Source organism: Squalius cephalus (genome assembly GCF_949319135.1).
Source record: "Squalius cephalus genome assembly, chromosome: 3".
Classification (NCBI taxonomy): domain Eukaryota; kingdom Metazoa; phylum Chordata; class Actinopteri; order Cypriniformes; family Leuciscidae; genus Squalius; species Squalius cephalus.
In genome coordinates, this window is record NC_137124.1 from 57,199,626 (window position 1) to 57,218,171 (window position 18,546).

The window sequence follows — 18,546 nt, forward strand, 5'->3', positions numbered from 1 at the left end:
TTGAGAGCAAACCACGAGCAACGAGAAAACAAGGTCGCCTAAGAATCGACCAGACGCCGAGTTAAACAAAACCACACTATGTTAACATTTTTGAGCAGATTTCTTCCACAAATCATATTAAAGTGGAGCTCAATAAAGCTCAAAATAGGAAATTAATATTAATATTAAAAATGAAAATTCTGTCAGTAATCACATGTTGTTCCAACCCCGTAAGACTTTCGTTCATCTTCAAAACACAAATTAAGATATTATCTGAGAGCTGTCTCACTCCTCCATAGGCTGCTAGGTAATCGATATCTGCCAGCCCAGAAAAGTTAGTAAAGACGTCGTTAAAATAGTCCAAGTGACTACAGTGGCTCAACCTTAAGTTTATCAAGCGACGAGAATACTTTTCGTGTGCAAAAAAATAAATAAAATAACGACTTTATTCAACTATTCATTTTCTTCGTGCAGCGCTTCTGGGTTGTACGTCAGAACGTAGGCTCACTATTGGCCAGCATCACACACATGACCAGCGTCGGCCAATAGTGAGCCTACGTGTTTTCCTGGCATTTCGTTGACGAATGTTTTATAAACAAGGCCCAGTTCAACGCTGGATTTGCAGATTGTGTGAAACTGAAAGATGGAGAGGTCCCAGTGATAAAAGATCCCGGTCATGAGTCGGAATTGCAGGCGGAAAGTAACATAAAATGTCTGTGTTTTGTTGGCAATCGGCGTGTAAGTGCATATAATGTAAACAACACAAACGTTTGGAGAATCAAAAGTTATCCATGGATAGTGCGTGACTCTTTACCTCCAGGAGCTCGGCTGTTTTCGGAAAGCTTCGGTTCAGCGTATCTGTCTTCTATAAATCTGATCAAACTAAAGACTCTTCTGAGATATGAAGGATGCAATACTACTCTACAGGTAGGCAGAAAACTGTGTTATGTTCCCTATAGACTGTCAACAATAGCAAACTGTTTTAACATCTGTTTTAATGGCACATACATTTGATGGTTATAATCGCTTTCTTGAGTACAGAGGCTTCAGTTTGCCATTTTAACCCTTCATCTTGTTGAGTGCCAAGAACAGGGTCCATGTGGACTGTGTGGATACAGCGACATTTTAGACTTTCGGCGTAGACAGTTAAGAATAGTTAAAGTTACAATCATATTGCACGTAAAAATAGTAGAACTCTATCTTTCTATCAAGGCAAGATAGCTGCTAAAGCGGAAACATAGCAAACCTCAAGCCTTTGAGAGGGTTTAACATCGAAACCCAATAAAAATCACAACTTGGTTTTTCTCAAGAGCGTTATTAAAGGATAGGCTTTCCTTCTGGATCAAAGCTCAGCAGGAAATCATGCAGTTAAACTCAATGCATTTTAGGAATAAATCTTATCAGCTCCACAAATCTCACCTTGTCTGTCAGCTTAGACCATGTCAACAAGTATTGGGCAACTGTTTCCTCACCCAGAGGTCTTGACGTGAAATAAGAGATACGTTTATGAGTTTGTCGGTAGGTAGACATGAATGTTTGCTTTGATTGAGGTTTTGGAAACCAGCCCATCTATGTCTGCTGGAAGCCGTTGCCCCAAGGTGAAATACCAGTTGTTCCCACAAAGTCCCATTAGAGGGAGACTAACTGGCCACGAGAGCATGCCTTTCATCCAGATCCCCTGTGGATCTACCGACACCTCATTAAACAGACCTGGAGAAATGGCAGGGAAAGAGAGGGGAGGACTCAGCCATAACATGATCAGCTAAACAGGGAAATGTTTAGGGGTGCAACGGATCGCAGTTGATCCGTACGGATCAGGCTCCACGCTTCGACACTCATGCGGATTAACTGCTAAATTTAACCGTCATAGAGTGAAAGGTTTAATTTGGATGTGTTTTGTCTTGCCAATTTACACATTCAAACAATTTTAAACGTGGAAGAAGAGGCGAAAATCGGGACTCGCAGAGAGAGAGCGTTTCAGACAGCACCCAAACAACGAATTGATTCCTCTTTCGGGTTTCCTTGCCCTTGAACGGACACATACATATAAAATTATGTCAAAATACCCGTCTATACATATATATATATATATATATATATATATATATATATATATATATATATATATATATATATATATATATATATATATATATATATAAACCCGTCTCTGCAAGTTTTCTCTCGGTTATATCATTAGTGAACAACTGAGAAAGAAACCGGATGTTTGTCAGTTTTTTCAGTCCATGCATTCGGCCTTAAAGTGACAGCAGCCTAATATTCCTGCTGTTGTCCGTGTCATTAAATGTTAATAACACACAGCTTTAACAAAGATGAAACTATATTTAATTTCTATAGTTGAACAAATAGTGTTATTTTACATTCAGGTATAACTATTAATTTCTGGAATACTACTGTTAAACTGTTAACTTTGTTATTTAGTATTCATCTCTGCTTGTAATTTGTGTATTTGTTCTTGTTTTATTACTGACTATTCACTTGTTTTTAATAATGTTTGAACTTTATCAGTTAGGCTGGTAGTTTTTGATTGGGTATCGAAGAGCTTCAAGTGAGCTTTAAGTAATAAATGAAAAGCAAAGTTACACCCCCCTCCCCCCATATATATATATATATACAGTACTGTATGTCTGTATATATCGGATCATTATATATATATATATATATATAGATAGATAGATAGATAGATAGATAGATCGTATAGATCGGATCATTTACGGTTTTTGAGCCACGGATCAAATATTTTTTCAGATCAGTATGTAAGTAAATAAGCAAATTAATTAATTAATTAATTAATTAATTAATTAATTAATTAATTAATAAATAAATAAAGATCATATACGTTTTTTGAGCCATGGATCAGTTCATTTTCGGTCGATCAGGTAAAATTTTGCTGATCCGAAAAATTATCTGATCCGTTGCTCAAAAAACGTAAATGATAAAGGCCGTGAGTTGTGATCCGTTGCACCACTAGAAATGGTAGAACAAGTACCAGTTCATTAGGGAAGTTCATTAGGGAAGGAGAGGAAGGTGCTTTTTGAAGAATAGTTAACAGGTAAAAGGCGAGGCCCGACGAGTAACAGGATGAAGGATGAAAGCAGCACCGCGTCTTTGATCCATCAGGGTGGGGTTGGCTTAGAGGGACATGCGAACCCAGAATAACACAGTCGAGTTTGTCCATTCTGACCCACGACACCCTCAGCGGGTTTCTCAGCTCTGCCTGTCATGAAGACGGATGCCTATGGAGAGTGTATGGCTGACGAGTTGCCTGTGTCTTTCTCTGACTGACAGTTTCTGGCTTCCAGGAATAAGGGAGGAGAATGCCAGACGCATTAACACCACGACACCTGCCACTAGTGTTGGGTGGGGGATCGGGCCGTAGCTCTTTAACAGACCCAGCTGAGCACCTGCTGGACTCCATTCATGACGGCAAGTGAAACACGACCCCTCACTGACCATAACAATGATCTTTAAGGACAAATCATTTGGTCAACTGAAACAACATTGACGCAGGACAAATCGGCATCAATTGTGGTTAACACTGATCTAACTTAAAATCCCCCTGTGGTGAAAATAAAGCTTTTGATTTTGTTTATACTGTATGTCAATGTGGTGTTATTAATATGCTTTAAGACAAACCATGTGTAAATTCATAAGTCGACACCATTGCTGAGTATTTTCTCCTTAAAACTGCAGTGAACCAAAGACAGAAATCAAAATCGCTGGTGTTTCTGACGTCACAAACTACCTTGTAACCAATCAGATCAACGTGTGATCGTCAACCAGTGGATCTCTGAGCTGAGTGAGTGAGTGGAGGCGGGGCTCATTTCCCGCATATACTAAATGAGGCAAGGGTGTCGAGTTACATTCAAGCTATTTTAAGGCATGAATAATTTTTTTTAAGAAAAAAATCATTTAAATATGTAATTTTGGTGATCAAAGATGAGCTTTAAGGGATAAAATTATTGACTACTTTCGATATCCAATAATTCTCTTTTCAACTCATTATTCTACAGCATTTACCCGTTTAAAAACACCATTCTTATCAAATGTTTACGCATATAGTCATGACAAGCTAATGTTTTTTTTCCGACTCTGTTATGACAAACTACAAATATATTTATAGTAAATAATGTTGTGCAGAGCAATAATATGTGCTAGCAACAGTCATCATTATCCATTTTTCATTTAACTTTTCTGAACCTTCAATCCCAAATTTTATGGTATGGAAATTTGAATGGTAGAGTGATTATTGTAGCATTATTATTTATTTTTTTAAGTATTAACTTAATGAAATTTTAAAGGTGAATTTATAATTTATATGGTAATGGCACAAAATATCCTACAAACCGAACAGAATTGGAAGAATTTTTCAAACTAACGATTTTCAAATGAACAAATTTCTAAATATCTTGATTTGTATGACAAATAAAAAAAGTCGTAAATAACATGAGTGTAAATGCCCTTTGAAAGCCCCTCAAACATACAGTTTTAACTGGTAAATTGTCGGTAAAATAGATAATATGTGACCCTGGACCACAAAACCAGTCACATGTCGCACGGGTATATTTGTGGCAATAGACATCAAAACACTGTATGGGTCAAAATTATAAATTTTTCTTTTATGCCAAAAATCATTAGGATATTAATTAAAGATCATGATCCATGAAGATATTTTGTAAATTTACTACCTTAAATATATCAAAAATGTATTTTTGTGAGTGGATGCAGCAAAATCGGCAACAGAAATGGACTTTAAACTGAACTTTAATAGTTATATCTCGGCCAAATATCGTCTTATCCTAACAAACCATACTTCAATGGAACGCTTATTTATTCAGCTTTCAGATTATGTATAAATCTCAATTTAAAAAAATTGACCCATAAGACTGGTTTTGTGGTCCAGGGTCACATATGTGAACACAGACCTAAGAGGTTTGTTTTGGACCAATCATAAAGCTCTGTCGGAGATGTTTTGAGTAAGTTCTGCTGCTTTTAACTGTTTTTCTATGTAACCATGCGCTAGTCGGAGGTCTGACCGTTGCGCCGGTTCTCATGCTCAAGACCCTGTCGTCTTTTCAATTCATCAGCACTGCGGCTCTGCAGTAATTGTGTATTATAGTAACTGCAATACTATAGTAAGCAACTATTATGTGTCCCGTGTTTTTAAGAGCAAAACCACGCTCTTGTGTAATCATCCCCTTACGCCCGTAAAAATTCACTAAAATGAAACTAAAGCGCTTCTCATTCAGGTGGAAGAAAACAGCTCAGCCTTTAAAGGTATTTTCCGATGGCTGACATCACAGAGTTTACCGGTAACTTGGTAATGATGTGTGAATGGTATCTTACCGGTGAAAAGTCATTCTGGTAATTTTACGGTAATCTACCAGGATTGCTGTGTGAAAGGGGCAAATGATGGCAATTTTCATTTTTGGGTAAACTATTTCTTTGAGAACTTTTAATTTGCAATTATTTAGATCAATACAATCAAACTGAACAAAGTGTGGGATTTGGGAAAGAATGACTACCAAGTAGAGCTGCACAGTTTTTGTTGAGAATGTTTTGTTTAAAATCGAGATCACAATTCTCCCAAAATTCTGAGTAGACAAACTAAACAAAATAACACGTATTTTAATGAAGGTTCTGACAAAATGCTAATTGCTGTAATCTATTAAAAAAAAATATTGGTTACACTTTATTTTAAGATGTCTTTGTTATTGTTAAACTGTAATTATACATTTAAGCACTGAGTAATATTAAGTAGCTACATGTACTTAGGGTTAGGATTAGTGTTTGGTTTAGTTTAGTTGCATGTAATTATGCATAATTTATATTTATTACTATAGTAACTACATGTAACATATGTAATAATGACAATGTAAAATAGAGTGTTACCAAAATCTTAAATTAATTTGAATTAATTTCCTTTTTTTTTTTAAATCGGGTTGAGTGAATGATTCAATGACTCACTCAAAGACTTCACTTGTTTCATTACAGCGTTTTTGAACAAATCTCTTGAATGAATGATTTAATGACCAATTAATTTTTAACAGTCACTTGTCGCCACCTACTGGTGTAACAATGTAAATGATACTATCTTTATTTGAAGCGTCAAGTTAGGTTATTTACTCTATTGCTACTGTAAACATCAGTGATTATATACAAACTATAAACTTAAATCGAATGATTCGAATTATTGTAAGACAGATATAATTTTTTTATAATTATTATAATATTTATATATTTTTTACATAATTAACTTTTACTCACGGTACTTCTGTGAAGATTTGAATTATTGTAAGACATAAATCATTAATTGTTTCTTCCATGAAGATAACTAGAATTGTTAAGAGAAATCAGAACGAGGATCATTAGTTTTCATCTCAATTCTCTACAATTCAACAATTCTGGGCAACACTTTATTTTACAGTGTCCTTGTTACATATGTTACATGTACTTACCAAAATAATAACAGTAAATTATGCATAATTACACGCAACTAACCCTCAACCAAACCCTAATCCTATCCCTATAGTAAGTACATGCAGTTGCTTAATATTACTCAGTACTTAAAGGACAAGTTCGGTATTTTACACTTAAAACCCTGTTTACAGATCGTTTCTGATGAAATAGAACGGTTGAGATAAAAATGTGGACACATGCTGCTGTCCCGAGAATTTTAGGTTTATTTCGCTTCTCCCCCCCACCTACACAATGGCAGCCTATGGGCACTGGAACAATCCTTCCTAAAACGCATTAAACTTTCGATTACAAAGACGTGAAACTCACCGAGTGGTCAGGGGTGTTCACTGATATGCTCACACAAAAATCGCTGCAAAAGATGCTTTCCAACAGGTTTTATCGTAGTTTTTGTCCAACTCCATTGACTTGAATTGGATGGGCTGTGTGCGGTACGGTATTACTCCGCCGCTTCTTCTTCTGCTTCTTCTGTGTATTCAGTGAAATGCCAGTGGTTTGCTTGTAATTGGCAAAGGTGCATTATCGCCACCAACTGGGCTGGAGTGTAAATATTCAAGCTCTCAACGGAAGAATCTACGGGTGTGAGACGTTTGGAAAAATAGGTCCACAGTTTTACAACGAATGGTAAAACACCTGTTGGAAAGCATCTTTTGCAGCGATTTTTTTGTGAGCATATCATTGAACACCCCTGACCACTCGGTGAGTTTCACGTCTTTGTAAACGAAAGTTTAATGCGTTTTATGAAGGATTGTTCCAGTGCCCATAGGCTGCCATTGTGTAGGTGGGGGGGAAAGCGAAATAAACCTAAAATTCTCGGGACAGCAGCATGTGTCCATATTTTAATCTTAACCGTTCTATTTCATCAGAAACGACCTGTAAACAGGGCTTTAAGTGTAAAATACCGAACTTGTCCTTTAAATATACAATTACACTGTAACAATAACACCTTAAAATAAAGTGTAACCAAGTTCTTTATTTCATGAGTCTGTCTGAGCTCGTCGTTCAGTGTGTCCAGACCCGTCACACACGATCTGATCTCTCCGGAACGGCAAAACGCCCGGCACAGAGAGGGAGGGGGCTTAAAAGCATCTTTCCACACAGCAGATAATGAAGGAAGCTACTGGAGAAATTGAATTCCTAACAACCACATCCTTACACACTACACTGACAGGGAAAAACAATGTCTGTGGGGGGAGGATAGGAAGAGAGAGAATAAGATAGCGTGAAAGCGAAAAAGGGCTGTCTCGGTTTGGCTCAGATTCAGAGTCTCTCCCACCGGAAGAGGGCTTTTCAGCATATAAATATCACATTACCACACAAGGAAACACAGGCCTCAGCTGGCCTCCTAACCTGCACTAACAAGGGCTTCTGCCCCCTGCCAACACGCCACTGTCTTCTCATAGCAGGCAGCTTAACGGGTTTGTTCTGCAACTCAGTTAGGACAAAGCACCTTTTCTAAATAACAACTAGGGCTAATAGATTAAAATAATCCCAATTTTCTGATTGGGATCTTAAAACAATTCATGATTTTCTGCAGTTAACACGATTAACCTCTCATTTTGAATTTTGCTCGAAATGCAGTGCACTCAGTTTGATTGCATCGTGATAAAATCTGACGACTGAATTTTGCTTCTTTAGCTCAAATCACAGCTAGTGCATCAAAATAAAAAATAAAAACTGGTGACGCCTCTATCAAAATGACAACTGGCTTCTTGTTGACAACTGGCTTCTTCCAACAGCCCACAGAACAGAATGAATAGTTACTTACTCTATGTAGTGGAAAAATATCTACAATGATTTTTTTTTTAATTGTTTTTTTTTTTTTTAACAACCAATTGGATTATTTTTGCTTTTAAGTGTCATATAAACAATATGGAGAACGCATAATTGATAATCCTTTTATTGTTTTCTTTTGTAAAACTGTATCTAAATAATCATTACACAATAAATCACATATCACATATAATAAAATGCTAAGTAAAATGCTAAGTATACGAAATGTTTATACCTTTGCATAAGATCCCTATTAAACTCTCTACAAAATAAAAAATTTCAGTGCCCCGTTACATATATTATGCTATTTTAAATGCTACAGTGACAATAAGAAAAATGGATAATTACAAATAAATGTTTCCAAAAAACCTTTGTAACATTAATTTATGGTGTAATCAGATTATGCATCATGTCAAACAAACACACACACACACACACACACACACACACACACATATATATATATATATACACTCACCTTAAGGATTATTAGGAACACCATACTAATACTGTGTTTGACCCCCTTTCGCCTTCAGAACTGCCTTAATTCTATGTGGCATTGATTCAACAAGGTGCTGAAAGCATTCTTTAGAAATGTTGGCCCATATTGATAGGATAGCATCTTGCAGTTGATGGAGATTTGTGGGATGCACATCCAGGGCACGAAGCTCCCGTTCCACCACATCCCAAAGATGCTCTATTGGGTTGAGATCTGGTGACTGTGGGGGCCATTTTAGTACAGTGAACTCATTGTCATGTTCAAGAAACCAATTTGAAATGATTCGAGCTTTGTGACATGGTGCATTATCCTGCTGGAAGTAGCCATCAGAGGATGGGTACATGGTGGTCATAAAGGGATGGACATGGTCAGAAACAATGCTCAGGTAGGCCGTGGCATTTAAACGATGCCCAATTGGCACTAAGAGGCCTAAAGTGTGCCAAGAAAACATCCCCCACACCATTACACCACCACCACCAGCCTGCACAGTGGTAACAAGGCATGATGGATCCATGTTCTCATTCTGTTTACGCCAAATGCTGACTCTACCATCTGAATGTCTCAACAGAAATCGAGACTCATCAGACCAGGCAACATTTTTCCAGTCTTCAACTGTCCAATTTTGGTGAGCTCGTGCAAATTGTAGCCTCTTTTTCCTATTTGTAGTGGAGATGAGTGGTACCCGGTGGGGTCTTCTGCTGTTGTAGCCCATCCGCCTCAAGGTTGTGCGTGTTGTGGCTTCACAAATGCTTTGCTGCATACCTCGGTTGTAACGAGTGGTTATTTCAGTCAAAGTTGCTCTTCTATCAGCTTGAATCAGTCGGCCCATTCTCCTCTGACCTCTAGCATCAACAAGGCATTTTCGCCCACAGGACTGCCGCATATTGGATGTTTTTCCCTTTTCACACCATTCTTTGTTAACCCTAGAAATGGTTGTGCGTGAAAATCCCAGTAACTGAGCAGATTGTGAAATACTCAGACCGGCCCGTCTGGCACCAACAACCATGCCACGCTCAAAATTGCTTAAATCACCTTTCTTTCCCATTCTGACATTCAGTTTGGAGTTCAGGAGATTGTCTTGACCAGGACCACACCCCTAAATGCATTGAAGCAACTGCCATGTGATTGGTTGATTAGATAATTGCATTAATGAGAAATTGAACAGGTGTTCCTAATAATCCTTTAGGTGAGTGTTAAGTCTCTGTGTGTATGTAAATGTAAGGGCTTGGCTATTCATTGATTTAATAGGTTGAATATCAGCTGCATATATATATACACACACATATACACACACATATACATATATATATATATACACACACACACATATATATATATATTTATACATATATATATATATATATATATATATATATATATATATATATATATATATATATATATATATATATATATATATATATATATATATATATATATATATATATATATATGCAGCTGATATTCAACCTATTAAATCAATGAATAGCCAAGCAAGCCCTTACATTTACATACACACAGAGACTGCAAATGATGGAGTACTACAACAATAGCACCGTTTCTCTATGGCAGGACAGCCTGGCCATGCTCAGTCAATACAGATCAATACAGCACTCGGCTACTGTGGAGGGGAAATTGGTTCTTTTTTTCCCTGTTCATATCGGGCTGACTAAAAAAGTGCCATGTTGACAGCCAAATGGAGGCGTCTGAAATCACCCTGACAGGGCAGCCTACAAAACAGCACTGGACTGACAGAGATATTAAGGGCTCTGTTCAACGTTTAGATCAATACAATCAAAATATGAGATATAGGAATGAAAATGGCTACCAAGTAGAGCTGCACGATTCTGGATAAATTGAGAATCACAATTTTTTTTTGTTTAAAATAGAGATCATGATTCTCCCACGATTCTGAGTTGACAACTAAACAAAATAACGTGATTTATTAGAGGTTCTGACAAAATGTTAATTGCTGCAATCTATTTGAAAAATATTAAATAGATTTTTTTTTTATTGGGTTGAATGAATGATTCAACGACTCACTCATAAACACTCGTTTCATTACTGGATGAATCAGCGTTTTTTTAATGAATGATTAAATGATAAATACATTTTAACAGTCACTTGTCGCCACCTACTGGTGTAACAATGTAATTGATGCAATTGGGAGTTTAAGCATAGTTACTTACAAAAGGTGATTTATTCTATTTCTGATCGCTACTGTAAACATCAGTGATTATGTCCCAACTATAAACGTTTAATTGCAGTACTTCTGTGATGATTTGAATTATTGTAAGACAGAAATAATGATACTGTGTGCTTGAAAAGGCTGTTTTTATACCTATACATGACAACTGCACCAAGGGTTGATTCGCAATAGAATAGCAAACCATTTTAAGAGATACAAAATATGTACTAAATGAAAGCTCAAAACTGTGGTGGGATATTCTTGGCATTAAGCAAACAAAACTAAAATCTAACAAACAAAAATGGCATGTCTCAACCAGTGTTGTTTCGCTGAGACTGGCTAATGTATGATTACAAATGGCACGGTGGTTTGCGCTCTCCACCACAAATATGCTTAGAAAAAAAAAACAGCTAGACAATTCATTTGCCCCAGGAACAACATTATGAAACATGCAAAATGCTTTGCTTTGGCTGGAAAGAAATCTCGATGGCTGGTAAATTTCCAATTGTATACACTCTCAGAAAAAAAAGGTACAAAAGCTGTCACTGGGGCGGTACCCTTTTAAAAGGTACATATTTGTACCTAAAGAGTGCATTTTAGTACCTCAAAGGTACATATTGGTACCAAAAGAGTGCATATTAGTACATCAAATGTACATATTGGTACCAAAAGAGTGTATATTAGTACATCAAATGTACATATTGGTACCAAATAAGTGCATATTAGTAAATCAAATGTACATATTGGTACCAAATAAGTGCATATTAGTACCTCAAATGTACATATTGGTACCAAAAGAGTGCATATTAGTACATCAAAGGAACATATTGGTACCAAAAGAGTGTATATTAGTACATCAAATGTACATATTGGTACCAAATAAGTGCATATTAGTAAATCAAATGTACATATTGGTACCAAAAGAGTGCATATTAGTACATCAAAGGTACATATTGGTATCAAAAGAGTGCATATTAGTACCTCAAAGGTACATACTGGTACCAAATAAGTGCATATTAGTACCTCAAATGTACATATTGGCACCAAAAGAGTGCATATTAGTACATCAAATGTACATATTGGTACCAAAAGAGTGCATATTAGTACATCAAAGGAACATATTGGTACCAAAAGAGTGTATATTAGTACATCAAATGTACAGGGTGGGCCATTTATATGGATACACCGTAATAACATAGGAATGGTTGGTGATATTAAAGTCCTGTTTGTGGCACATTAGTATATGTGAGGGGGCAAACTCCTCAAGATGGGTGGTGACCATGGTGGCCATTTAGAAGTCCACAAACAGGACTTTAATATCACCAACCATTCCCATGTTATTACGGTGTATCCATATAAATGGCCCACCCTGTACATATTGGTACCAAATAAGTGCATATTAGTAAATCAAATGTACATATTGGTACCAAAAGAGTGCATATTAGTACATCAAAGGTACATATTGGTACCAAAAGAGTGCATATTAGTACCTCAAAGGTACATATTGGTACCAAATAAGTGCATATTAGTACCTCAAATGTACATATTGGTACCAAAAGAGTGCATATTAGTACATCAAATGTGCATATTAGTACCAAAAGAGTGCATATTAGTACCTCAAAGGTACATATTGGTACCACAATGGCCCATATTAGAACCTTTTGAAAGGGTACACTGCCAGTGACAGCTTTTGTACCTATTTATTCTGAGAGTGTATTACGGCCAGTAAATGTTCGGCAAAACGTTTAACATTTTGAAACCTGTCTGTAGACGCATGACATTTGAACTGTTACATTAAATGCCTAGAAAGGTGTCTAAATGAAATCTGCGACATAATTTATGTCTTAATCTCCAAAATAACGCAGGAGGGACGATATGACAGATGACGGTGCCTTCCCAGTAATTCTGAGAGTGGGGGGTCGTTGATCAATATCTCAATGCACTAATACTGCAAGACTGTTATAATGCCTCCAAACAGATGGGCCATGGTGTGTGTGTCTGTGAAAACCAATGCCCTTCTCTCTTTTCCCTCCCTCCCTCCAAAAGCCAGGCGAGTCTTTTTTTCTTTGAGTAGGAGGGGGAACAAACTCCAACAGGAGAAGCCATATAGCCTGTGCTAATTCTCTTTCAGAGGGGGGTGGAGGAGGACAGCATGGAGGGATACACACTTCTCGTTCAGGCTTTTATGGCCAGCTTTATTTACGCCCAGTCTCTCTCTCTCTCGCTCGCTCGCTCAACCCCCAATCCACCCCCTCCTGTTTCCCAGACTGGATTTATGGTTGGCCTCCGAGCTGTGAGCACTCAAACAGAGGATGAAAAGCCGCTCACACTGCCTGTACCTCAAACACAGGCTTTTATGATCAGCGCTGAAAAGCCAGAGAAAACAGCCAGTGAGCAAATAAGACAAACACAAGAAAGGCAGATTCCTCTTGCGCTGTTATTGCCACAGTTATGAGCCCGAGGCCTGGAAAAGCAGTCGGGAAGCGACTCGGTAAGAACTGTCCAACGACTGGGGAGAAGTCTCTCTCCATAATCACCCTCTGAGTGATCTAAAGGAGAGCAATTACATTTCATCAGTGCTATTTATACATCAGCGGAAAACGAGTGTGCATAATTTAGACACCAGTGTCTGTGTCAATATCTCATTAAAGCTAATGAGACTAAGAGGGTGTGGGAAACGCTGGCGGTGGCAGTCACAGATGTTTGCACTGTCAATTTCGTCTTCAAATAAAACCGCAAGACAAAAGAGGGGCTCTCCAGTTCCTGCTTGGAGATTAATGCCGTCATACAATCCATAAGACCTACAAACAATGAAACTGTAACCATGCAGCACTATCGAATGTTGGATGAATTTATCCAACAACCTCGCTAGCCTTGAGTAGCTGGACTATTAGCCTACAGTCTGGTCCACTTTTTATTTTGTCCTCCTGTACACTTGGCTATAGGGGTAGGTAGTGTTAATCTTGTCAGCAAAATGAATAGCTAAAATGGTTGTTAAAGTCCCCCTGTAGTCAATCATTTTATCCCTTAAAACTCATCTTTTATCACCAAAATGACATATTTAAGCGTTATTTCCTTGAAAAAAAAATAAAAATAAATATCCATGACATAAAATATCTTGAATGTAACTCGACACCCTTGCCTCATTTAGTATACACGGTTCTATAAATATGCAAATGAGCCACGCCTCCACTCACTCACATCAGCTCAGAGATCCACTGGTTGACGATCACACGTTGATCTGATTGGTTACAAGGTAGTTTGTGACGTCAGAAACACCAGCGATTTCAAAGCGTGTTTTTGAGACTGTCTTTGGTTCACTGCAGTTTTAAGGAGAAAATACTCAGCAATGGTGTCGATTTATGAATTTACACATGGTTTGTCTTAAAGCATATTAAAAATCCCACATAGACATATAAACAATATTAAAACCTTGATTTTCACCACAGGGGGACTCCCATTGCACTGATGCTCTGAACCAGAACAGCATTGCCAAACTTATTAAATTAAACCAAATTTCGGCACAAAATGTAACAATTACATCACTCACTGGGAAACTCAAACACAACATCAGAGTAAAATGCAATGCTATTTGGCCATAAAGAGAGAATGCACCATGGCAGACTATCTGTACACGGTCACCATAACTTTGCCAAGACACACATGATCCTGGATCAACATATTGTGTCTGAAAATTTAGTTCTAACCCTATCCCAACCCTTAAACCTAACACTAGCCATGAGTTATCCCTAAAACCAGAGGGATATTATAGGCGGAAAACACTGATGAAGAAGCACCAACTCCTGGTTGTAAGCTGTAAACATACAAATCCCTCAAATCTGATTAGTTGATTAAAATGTTGTTCCAGGATCAACAAAGGTGTTGATCCAGGGACATGTTAGACTTGATGAAATCCAGTCACCATCTGTACGGTCACCGTGATTTTGCCAAGTAAGGCATGTTCATATTTTGTTGATCCTGGAATAACATTCCTGTCCCAAAATGTAGTCCTTACCCTCTATCCCTACCCCTAAACCTAACCCAACCCATCACTAAAATCAGAGGGAAATAATGGGTGAATAACACTGATGTTGAAGCACCTCACCCTGGTTCTAAGCCTAAACTTGACATAAACTGTAAACTTGTCCCTCAAATCTGATTGGTTGATTGGAAAGCTGTTCCAGGATCAACAAAGATGTTGATCCAGGAACATGTGGTACTTGGTGAAATTACGTTCACCCCATCTGTACACAGAGACTGACCAAAAAAAAACACACAAAAAAAACAGAGACACATTGACCAGATTCAGACCCGGCGGACACAAGCTCACAATAGAGCCGGGCAAACACAGGAAAACATGGCAAACACAGGAAGAGAGGTTTCTGTCCACACTGCAATCTAAACCACATCGAGACAGAGAAGCACTTTCTAACACAATGCACAAAATACCAAGATATTTGCACACTGCTCTATCAAAAAAAAAATAAAGTGCATACTCCACACATTTGAAACACTATCAAACAATGGAAAAATGCCCTTCCTGTTAGGAGAACACAAGGACACAATATGTGTCTGTCTGCCACAATATTAAAGAGACAGTGAATGATCCGCCCTGACTTAATGTTTCCCTCATGTGTAGCTAAACTGCATAACATATAGTATTACTTCTTTATTCTGTTATTTAATTTTGTTAATATTTTAAACTGTATTTTAATTTCTCTTTGTTTAAAGGGGTGGTATAATGCCCTATTCACAAAATGTAAAATAAGTCTTTGAAGTCCCCAGTGTGTGTGTGTGTGTGAGAGAGAGAAGTTTTGGCTCAAAATACCCCACAGATATTTGTATATAGCGTGTTAAAATTGTCACTTTTTGAGGGTGAGCAAAAACACACCGTTTTTGTGTCTGTTCCTTTAAATGCAAATGAGCTGCTGCTCCCAGCACAGGGGGCGGAGCTACAACAGCTTGTGTCCTTTTACCTCACACACACATGCACTCAAAATTTCAAAAACTTTTAGCCTTTTATGTTCAAACAGACAAAGATGGAGAGACTCAAGAAGAAGAGACAACATGTAGAAGCAACAGTACATTATGTGTAGTTATCTTCTAGTCATAGATTAGCATATTCTGTCATGATAATCTATAAATCATGTTCAGGGGGCGGGGTTTATGTAAATTTTAGGGTTAGTGATGTCACTAACCCAGGAGGAATGTGGTGTAGTCTCTACCAGCTGTTTGTTGTAGTCCTTAAAAAGCAATTTCTTTAAAAGCAAATATCTTCCTTTGCTTTGAACTTTGAGCGTCGTAACTTTGCAGATGTAGTTTATGCTCACACTGCAACATTGCACACTAACTAAAGTTGGAAAAGTCAAATCATAATCAACCACCCCTTTAATTTTGCATAACTATGTCTTAGTAAACATTATGTATTTGCACTAATGTTATTGTACTTTACATTGCACACACATTGCTTTGGCGATACAAATGTGTTTTTCATGCCAATAAAGCACAATTAAAATTGAAACCCATAACCAAGTTGAGACCACAAATGTGCTCCGATTATGATTTTAATTAAAACATACCACTCCTAATAAATTATGGGGAAAAAATAACAATGCAAGATTGTGATTGTTTCTGATAATTCAACAGCAGTAAATTAAAGCATTTTGCTTTATTAACTCACCAAAAGATCCTTCTAAATTAAGACATACCAGATTAATTGGAAATATCCATTATTAAATAAATCTGGCAGCTGTGTTTGAATAATAACACAGAAGTTTGAATACCAGAATAATTCTGTAAAAATACAGTAAAAATGTAAACATATTTACAGATCAACCTGTAAATTTGACCGTTTCAACACTGTAATTTACAACAACAACAAAAATGAATTTTCTGCTGAATTAGCAAAGCCACACTGGCACTAAAATCTGTTTTGAAACTTTAACATATACTGACAACCACCATAATAACACAGGAGGTAAAGAGAGAAGCCACATTATGAATTATAATTCATCACAACAAGCAGCTTTTCCACAAGCTGAAGTAAATACTAATGTATAGAAGGTGCATGCAGTGTCATGCTTACAATGCAGAGACAAGAGACAATAATGCAAAGAACATTTAATTTAACAACATAAGATGTGTCACGATTCGATACATATCATGATATTAAACTCACGATACGATATTATTGTGATGCTCCAAGACATATGGTAAATGGTTAACAAAAAAATGTACTGTAGATTAAAATGCTAAATTTGATATTACATTGGTGTGTAAATGAATAGGCTTGGGTTTAGTGCTGGAAACCCAAAGCACAGGACAATAGAGACACCAGAATAACAATATTCATGATTCTGAAGCTGAAAATACTGAATTATTTTGGACGAATATGCTTTTTCACTGACTAGATATATTTAGAATAATGTAGGACACTTTTTACAGGTAACAAGACATTTGGCCTTATCAGGACCCACACATATTCCCCCCCATTGCCTTATTATATTTTATATCCAACATTACATATAGCAGTTTAATGTAGTATTGGCACTAAAACTCTGTAAACGTGATTTTTTTTCTCACACAGAAACGTTCGTTTTGGGTGAACTATCCACAAAACATATTTATGCATTTTTATATTGCGATATATTGTTACACCCCTATTACAATCATTTTGAATGTTTGGTCGACAGAATTCTGCTTGTATCAATGATTTTAAACGCAGAATATTAATCCGAAGCATCTGCAGTCTGACCAGAGGCATCAGACAGAAGCCTTCTCCTCTCTGAACAAAATCATTCTGTGCATAGTTTGTCAAGAGGTGTTAGGTTTATGAAAAGCACTCAGGTAGACAGACTCGCTCAGGTTAAAGCAGACAGAGTGTTTGAGGCACACCAACATTTACACTGGATGAAAGAGAAAAGATTAGAGCCCTCTGAGCTGCAACAGACTTCATTGATTTATAATTAATCAAGGACAGAGCCGGGTTTGCGATATTGCACCTGGACATAATCCTTTTAAATCCTCTGCTTGACATCACAGAAACTAGGAGAATAGATGCTCGCTTCAAACATACAACTATGAATAGTGGAAGAGTGCAATATGAAAGTAATTGCATGCATGCCATGAATCAGTATGAAAGGATTCTGAGGCTTTGCTTCAGTCAAAATGGCAGTAATGTGGAGTTTGAGGAGCTGATGATGCACTGCGCCCCCTGCAGGCTGAGCTGAGGATAAAACACTGCAAAAACAATTAAAGCCTACTACATCAAAATTGTTGTGTGGCTTTTAGTCCATGTCTGTTAGCTTTGAGGCACTCGGTATCCAAGCACAGTGCTAAAAATTAGTAAAATAAAATTTTATCTACACAAATCTAAATTTAAAATCTTTACATTAATGGGAAAAATAACATATGCATGACTAATATTGACATGCACAATTAGCATCCACTCATGCTCACTAGAATAAGAAAGAATTATTATCTCCCTCTAACACCTTGTGCTAATATATATTATGTATATACATACATGAACACACATACATACATACATACATACACACAAACATACACAAACATATACACATATATATGGAGATGCAGCGATACTATA

The 18,546-nt window shown here is 37.1% G+C and overlaps 1 protein-coding gene across 1 annotated transcript in view; it reads right to left on the bottom strand.

The window, feature by feature from the left end:
• The window catches only part of trip4 (thyroid hormone receptor interactor 4), a 93,320-nt gene that overhangs the window by 52,854 nt on the left and 21,920 nt on the right, over window positions 1-18,546 (bottom strand). The window lies entirely within an intron of this gene.